Genomic DNA, 9,006 nt, shown 5'->3' with positions numbered 1-9,006 from the left:
GGCTCCCACGGCTCCCACGCCGCTGCCGCCGGCGGGGTCCCAGACGTGGCCGCGGCTCGCCACTTCGCCGCCTTCGCGGCTCGGATCGCCCGAGGGCGTTGGCGTTGCGTTCGCTCCGTCCGGCGCGGGGGGCAGGAGCTCAAACTTCTTCCAAATGTCCTCGCTGGGCAGCGTGGACTGGTGCCAGTCGCTGTGCAACTCCTCGCAGTTGTAGAAGGTCGAGGAGGAGGAGGAGTCATCCCTGCCGGCAGACATTGCGTGGATGATGACGACGCTGCTGCTACACGTGGTGATGATGATGACGCTGCTGCTACTTTCGTCACGCGACAACACGCCGCGTGGTGGCGGGTAGGGGTTGTTGTTCTTGTTTACATTCCACCACCACCCTCCTCCCTGTTGTTGTTGCGTCTTGTTTACTTCTTCTGCAGGGGGCCGCCGGGCTCGCCTGTAACAACAGCAAACAATAAAGAAAGCAGCGTCGTTAACAAAGCGAGCAAACACCACACAGAGTCGTAAGTGGCGCTGTTACTCATCCACAGCTCAATTTCATTCATCTCCGGGACGTTAAATTTCGATTTAAAGCTTTCGTGACTGCAGGGATTCATCTTCTTGGTTCTTTCGGTAAAGTCGCGTAGAAGGGAAACAATAAAATAATAAAAATATAAAACAATAACAATTCTCACGATGTTTCGTGTTGCAGTCGACACGTCGTGAGAATTTTTATTGTGTAGTGAATACTTGGGACGCAAGAGGGAGCGCACACACAGGGTGACATACACACACAGGGTGACACACAAAGATCCCCCATATAGCCTTAACAGACTGTAGGGGCAAGTGCTGTTAGCAAGCACCTATGAAGGCCGGAACGGTACACGAGGGGGTGGGTGGCCAGCACCACGCCCGACCGCCTTTGTCTCCCTAGTGGCAATGTTTACACACCGCACCAGGTACTCATTTGAGGCTGAGTCGACCTAGGGAAGGCCCGGGACTGGTTCAGACAATCGTCTGATGTTGGCCGTGAGCAGGAATCGAACCCGGGTCGCCAGGTTCATAGCGCAGCGCGCTAACCGCTACACTACCGCTCCCCATACAGCGTGACACACACACAGGGTGACACATACAGGGTGACACACACACACGGCGTGACACACACACACAGGGTGACACACACACACAGCGTGACACACACAGGGTGACACACACACGCACATGGTGACAGACACACACACAGGGCGACACACACACACAGGGTGACACACACATGCACACAGGCTAACACACACACACAGCGTGACACACACAGCGTGACACACACAGGGTGACACACACACACACACACAGCGTGACACACACAGGGTGAGACACACAGGGTGACACACACACAGGATGACACACACACAGGGTGACACACACACAGGGTGACACACGCAGGGTGACACACACACGCACACAGGGTGACACACACACACACACAGCGTGACACACACAGGGTGAGACACACAGGGTGACACACACACAGGGTGACACACACACAGGGTGACACACACACAGGGTGACACACGCAGGGTGACACACACACGCACACAGGGTGACACACACACACACAGGGTGACACACACACAGGGTGACACACACAGGGTGACATACACACACACAGCGTGACACACACACACAGGGTCACACACACACACAGCGTGACACACACACAGGGTGACACACACACACAAGTGACACACACACACAGGGTGACACACACACGCACACAGGGTGACACACACACAGGGTGACACACACACACACAGGGTGACACACACACACACACACAGGGTGACACACACACGCAGGGTGACACACGCACACAGGGTGACACACGCACGCAGGGTGACACACACACAGGGTGACACACACACAGCGTGACACACACGCACACAGGGTGACACGCACACAGGGTGACACACACGCACACAGGGTGACACACACGCACACAGGGTGACACACACGCACACAGGGTGACACGCACACAGGGTGACACGCACACAGGGTGACACGCACACAGGGTGACACACGCACACAGGGTGACACACGCACACAGGGTGACACACACGCACACAGGGTGACACACACGCACACAGGGTGACACACACGCACACAGGGTGACACACACACACACAGGGTGACACACACGCACACAGGGTGACACACACGCACACAGGGTGACACACACACACGGGGGCACGCACACAGACAGACACGCACACAGGGCCACACGCACACACGGTGACACGCACACAGGGTGACACGCACACAGGGTGACACACACACAGGGTGACACACGCACACACAGGGTGACACACACACGCACACACAGGGTGACACACACGCACACACAGGGTGACACACACACACAGGGTGACACACACACACACAGGGTGACACACACACACACAGGGTGACACACACACACACAGGGTGACACACACACACAGGGTGACACACACACACACAGGGTGACACACACACACAGGGTGACACACGCACACAGGGTGACACACGCACACAGGGTGACACACACACGCACACAGGGTGACACACACACGCACACAGGGTGACACACACACGCACACAGGGTGACACACACACGCACACAGGGTGACACACACACGCACACAGGGTGACACACACACGCACACAGGGTGACACACACACGCACACAGGGTGACACACACACGCACACAGGGTGACACACACACGCACACAGGGTGACACACACACGCACACAGGGTGACACACACACGCACACAGGGTGACACACACACGCACACAGGGTGACAGACACGCACACAGGGTGACAGACACGCACACAGGGTGACACACACGCACACAGGGTGACACACACGCACACAGGGTGACACGCACACAGGGTGACACACACACACACAGGGTGACACACACACACACACAGGGTGACACACACACACACACAGGGTGACACACACACACAGGGTGACACACACACACAGGGTGACACACACACACAGGGTGACACACACACACAGCGTGACACACACAGATTACAATGATGACGACGATGACGATGAGACGCTTCGCTGAGCTGCCGTAAGTGACGGGAGAAGTCGGCGTCAGAGCAGGAGCTGTAGAGCCGCTCCCAGTGAAGTCCACCCCCAAGTGGCTGGTGGACTCGGGGTGACGAGTGATGGTGGGGGGGGGGGCTACTCACGGTCAAGGGGCAGGACGAGGGGGGGTCACAGAGACGCCAGCAACGCCACGAAGCCGCCGCCGCCGGCAGCAGCAGCTGTGGTGATGGTGGAGAAAGAAGCCTCCATTGGGGTGGGGGCAGGGCAGGTGGTCGGACTCCGCCACCAAGTGGAGGGGGTGGGGGGGGGGAACTTGGGCGAGCCCATCTCGCAGTGGAGCTGGTGAGCGCCGCGGCCCATTGGCCGGGAGGGCCCCGCCTCTCCCCCCCCCCCCAACATCCACCGCGGTGGTACAGGCCGGGGGGCGGGTGAGTCACGAGACACTGGACTGCACAGTGAGATGTCAAGCGTGAACAACGCGGTGCATTAGTTTATATCTGTGTAGGAAATAATACATTGTCAGTTTTTTTTCTTTTAAAGCACAGTTGGTAGATGAAGATTATATTTTAGGATTGTATAGTGTTGAGTCTATTGTACAGTGTTGAGTCTATAGTGCAGTGTTGAGTCTATGGCAGTGTTGAGTCTATGGTGCAGTGTTGAGTCTGTGGTGCAGTGTTGAGTCTATGGTGCAGTGTTGAGTCTATGGTGCAGTGTTGAGTCTATGGTGCAGTGTTGAGTCTATGGTGCAGTGTTGAGTCTATGGTGCAGTGTTGAGTCTATGGTGCAGTGTTGAGTCTATGGTGCAGTGTTGATCTGGGCAGTGTTGAGTCTATGGTGCAGTGTTGAGTCTATGGTGCAGTGTTGAGTCTATGGGCAGTGTTGAGTCTATGGTGCAGTGTTGAGTCTATGGTGCAGTGTTGAGTCTATGGTGCAGTGTTGAGTCTATGGGCAGTGCTGAGTCTATGGTGCAGTGTTGAGTCTATGGTGCAGTGTTGAGTCTGTGGTGCAGTGTTGAGTCTATGGGCAGTGTTGAGTCTATGGTGCAGTGTTGAGCCTATGGTGGAGTGTTGAGTCTATGGTGTAGTGTTGAGTCTATGGTGGAGTGTTGAGTCTATGGTGTAGTGTTGAGTCTATGGTGCAGTGTTGAGTCTATGGTGGAGTGTTGAGTCTATGTTGTAGTGTTGAGTCTATGGTGCAGTGTTGAGTCTATGGTGCAGTGTTGAGTCTATGGTGGAGTGTTGAGTCTATGGTGTAGTGTTGAGTCTATGGTGCAGTGTTGAGTCTATGGGCAGTGTTGAGTCTATGGTGCAGTGCTGAGTCTATGGTGCAGTGTTGAGTCTATGGTGCAGTGTTGAGTCTATGGGTAGCAGTGTTGAGTCTATGGTGCAGTGTTGAGTATATGGGCAGTGTTGAGTCTATGGTGTAGTGTTGAGTCTATGGTGCAGTGTTGAGTCTATGGGCAGTGTTGAGTCTATGGTGCAGTGTTGAGTCTATGGTGCATTGTTGAGTCTATGGGCAGTGTTGAGTCTATGGTGCAGTGTTGAGTCTATGGTGTAGTGTTGAGTCTATGGTGCAGTGTTGAGTCTATGGGCAGTGTTGAGTCTATGGTGCAGTGCTGAGTCTATGGTGCAGTGTTGAGTCTATGGGTAGTGTGAGTCTATGGTGCAGTGCTGAGTCTATGGTGCAGTGTTGAGTCTATGGGCAGTGTTAGTCTATGGTGCAGTGCTGAGTCTATGGTGCAGTGTTGAGTCTATGGTGCAGTGTTGAGCTTATGGGCAGTGTGAGTCTATGGTGTAGCGTTGAGTCTATGGTGCAGTGCTGAGTCTATGGGTAGTGTTGAGTCTATGGTGTAGTGTTGAGTCTATGGTGCAGTGTTGAGTCTATTGTGCAGTGTTGAGTCTATGGTGCAGTGTTGATGTGTCTGTGCGGCAGGATGTGGCACTGGTGGTGCCATGATCCACTCAGCATGCATCCTCGCACTCCCAAGACCCCCGTCCTCCCATCCCCTCCCACCACGATCCGATTGTGTTGAGAAGATTCCAGAAGAATGGATCATTCGTGTCATTTTTTATCCCCATCGACTGTGAACTCGCGCTTGAATTCGGTCGTTTTCCCTTCGTTTCGTTGCGTCTCTCTGCCGCTGCTGATCGAATGGCCGGCGATACCCCCTGCCTGCTGATCTCCACATCGTCGTCGTCGTTGTCGTCAACCACGCTCGATCCTCCGCGGAAATGAAGACCTCCCCCCATCCACGGCCACGCACCGACGACGTCACGTCTCCCACCTGTGCTTGAACACAACCGTGCGCGCTCCTCCCGCACCCCCCTTCGCAGGTAGCGTCGGGGCTACGCCAGCGACAATGACGACGACGATGACCACCGTCATCGCGACAATGCTGCTGGTGGCGACGACGGGGGCGGCAGCGGCGTCGACGGTGTCGGCAGACGACGCAAAGAAGCCTTCTCCGTCCCATCCGTACGGGCTGTGTCCCCCGGGCCACCGCGTCTCGCTGCCGTTCTCCACGAAGGCCGTGGAGGGGCAGCAGCAGCAGCTGGAGGACGCGTCCCACGTGGAGGCACGTTGCACTCGGTGCCCGCCACGCCACTACACCCAGTTCTGGAACTCCCTGGACCGGTGTCTCTACTGCGGCCCGGGGTGCAAGGAGGGTCAGCGGCTCGCGAAGGAATGCAGCCCCACGCACGACCGCGTGTGCGAGTGCGAGCCGGGCACCTTTCTGCTGCAGGAGTTCTGCGTGCCGCACAGAAGCTGCGCCGCCGGGCACGGCGTCGTCACCAAAGGCACGCACGGGGGGCGGGGGGCGGATACACCACGTGTGTCGTTGCGGTTCAGTCGGCGATCGATTCGCTCGTACCAAGACGCTACTCAATTATTGCGTCTTATTTAATTAGTTGAATCGATGACAGTTCCTTCCGCGTGACCTCCCCCATCAACCAAAATGCACGAACGCCCACACTCCCCATTCATGCATTCTTCATTCATTGTAGTACTTGGTTCTGCATGTCGCTCGGCGCGTACATGCACGGGTAGGATGTCCTCGCTAAAGGCGCGAGTGCGCATGACCTATTCATTCGTGGAGAGGTGAAATCATTTGCGCATTATTTCATTTGTTCTGTTGGCTCCAATCACCAGTTGCCCATCGGGATAGAGCTTCTGCGTGCCCAGCACGAGCTTTCTACCCCACTCAGACATTAATTGGTTCCTACATGCATCCGTCTGATGATCATTCATTTGTTCATAATAAAGGTTCTTGGGTTAGATCGCGTTATTTATAAATGCGTCATTTGTAAATGTATTTAGTCGTCAAGTCGGGGAATCTTATCACCACTTTCCCATCGCCCAGCTATCTCCCAGCCATCTCCCAGCGCCAATCAATGCCTATTCTCTTCTCATCTTTCTCTCTCTCTCTACGCATCTCTACATTCTCTCTCTCTGTCTGCCCGTGCACCCTCATCTCACGCTCTTCTCGGCACCGCAGGATCCCCGCACGAAGACACGCACTGCGCCCCGTGCCCTTGGGGATTCTTCTCCCCGGAGGTATCGGCGAATGCCGCGTGCCGCCCGCACACAAACTGCCTCACTCCGGGCTCCGTGCAGCTGCTGCCCGGGGCCTCCACGCACGACGCGCTCTGCTGCAACCGTAGATCGATGGCATAGTCGGAGAAGCAGCTGCTGGCTTCGGAGGGCAGTAGATGCCGTACTGGGTGATTGCATTTCATTTACACCTGATGACGATTGCTTGTGTTGCAATCGAAACGTCGTATGCCGGTAGCAAGACGCGTCGCCTCTCTTCCCTCCGCAGGGGAAGATGGTGCCGAGCCTCCGTCGTCTAACCCGCCGTCCCCAGCCGGAGTACGCGTGCGTGGACGCGACCCTGCGATTCGTGGACAGCGTCCGTCACCTGATTCTGCCGTGCCTGGCCCACCACGACACGAAGGAGGCCGCCTACATCTGGAAGCTTCTGGCCGGTGCCGCGAGGCGGCGGCGGCGGCAGCGGGAAGGGCGCAGGCAGCGTGGGGGGAACGAGACGAAGCGGGCGAGGAGGTTGGAGAGGCAGCTGGAGATGCTGCTGGGGGTTTGCGCAAAGGGAGCGTCGCCAGGAGGGTCGGTGAGAATGCACGCGGCGACGGCGGCGGCGGCGGACTGAACGTGGTCGAACAAGATGGGGGGAAGGGCCTTTGAGGACGTCCATCTTCTTGGTTCTTTCGGTAAAGTCACGTAGAATGGAAATAACAAAATAATAAAAATATAATAAAATATATTATTATAAATAATTAAAATAAGAAAATATTAGAAATTAAGCATAATGAAATATATTATTATATTACTTTTTTATGTTTTATTTTATTATTTCCCTTCTAGGGGACTTTCGTGACTGCAGGGATTCATCTTCTTGGTTCTTTCGGGAAAGTCACGTAGAAGGGAAATAATAAAATAAATAAATAGAAAACATTTATGCTTTATTTTTTATCTTTTTTTATTATTAAATTTTTTTATTATTTCCCTTCTACGTGACTTTACCGAAAGAACCAAGAACAGTGAATAACTTTAATAAGCCGAAAATATTAACAGACACTCCCTCACGACTGAAACCTTAACCGCTGAACATTTCAGACAATTTGCCCTGCCGTGAGGTGCAGAAGAGTACGGTGTCGTTACGAACAGCGAACACTGTGACAGCTAAAATGCTACAAAAGTCTCCGATTTGGATGTTGATTCACGTGAAGAGAGAACATTTCAGCAGTGTTCACAGTCTCTCCTACGACCAGGCCTCTCGATGTTTAACAGAATGTTACTGTGCTGGCTTGGAGTTAGGAATTATGAGCAGAAGGCACCGCAACTCGAACGTGATACACTCATCATAAGAATCCATGTTGTTGTATAGGCCAATCGGTTTAAAGGACGATGCATACATTACCGAAGTATATTTGTTTCAACGGTTTACCGCAAGTCTGTGTGGTTAGTGCAGACTGGATGCCTTGTGATAGGGGTCCATTTGGTGTTTGAACCTCTTAACACCTCAGAAAGGGTAAATCCTATTTGTTTATTTTATTCCATCACTATGTTTATTGCACCCATATATCCTTACAATCAATCCGATGAGAGCTTTATACAAAATATCGTTGGACAAAATAAGGACCAATAAGGATAAATGAGGATGTGGTTTGTCAAAATGGTTCCCGGAAAAGTGAAAACAAAAATAACAAAAATATTTCGTTGTTAAGATTTTGAGAGAAACATTTCTGGAGCAGAGCGTAATGCACCTCCAATGTCAACTACTGGGGGACTGGTTAATGACTTCTTTTGGAATGTAAAATGTGGTTTTGTAATTACCACGTTTGGTTACGTGTTGACTGTTTAAACCTTTAAATAAAAGTTGCATAAAATGGATACGCGTTCAAAATTCCTCAGCAGTTTAGAGCGAATCGAAATCCGCAAATATGCCATCAGCTATGCTCTACCCACTGCTGGCTCAAAGCCTCCCTTCAATCATAGCTGAGATGCCAAAAAGCCACCGAGGTTTTTCTGCCCATGAGCTCCGATCTTATCGCTCCATCTGCGTCCATCGGTTATCATCCCTCATCGCCGTGCTGCCCTGACCAAACTCAACGCAACGCCTGCACAGTCATTACATTGTCCTGCAAAGGATTGCGGTCGTCCTGAAGCCACCCCCACCCCCTCCAACTCTACCAGAGAGAGAGAGAGAGGGAGGAGAGGCAGTGTCCGTAGAGTCGTGGCGGGCCCCCCGACAGTTCACGATGAGAAGTCAGGGGCCCTGATGCTGATGGGAAGATTGCCAGGTGGGGTAGACACGTGACTGCGCCCCACGTGACCTCTTGACCCGCACCCTTCCCGTGCCCTTAGAAGAACAGCCCCCACACCCCCCCCCCCC

The 9,006-nt window shown here is 53.6% G+C and overlaps 1 pseudogene; it reads left to right on the top strand.

Annotated features, from left to right (window-relative positions):
- Positions 1-5,454: 5,454 nt before the first annotated feature.
- On the top strand, positions 5,455-7,260 carry LOC133361900 (tumor necrosis factor receptor superfamily member 1B-like; annotated as a pseudogene).
- The last annotated feature ends 1,746 nt before the right edge of the window (positions 7,261-9,006 follow it).

This window comes from Lethenteron reissneri, unplaced genomic scaffold, assembly GCF_015708825.2.
Source record: "Lethenteron reissneri isolate LAM-NWPU_2019-01 unplaced genomic scaffold, ASM1570882v1 scaffold_1279, whole genome shotgun sequence".
NCBI lineage: Eukaryota > Metazoa > Chordata > Hyperoartia > Petromyzontiformes > Petromyzontidae > Lethenteron > Lethenteron reissneri.
The sequence above is the reverse complement of the archived record's forward strand: the minus strand, read 5'-3'. Positions and strand labels throughout refer to the sequence as shown.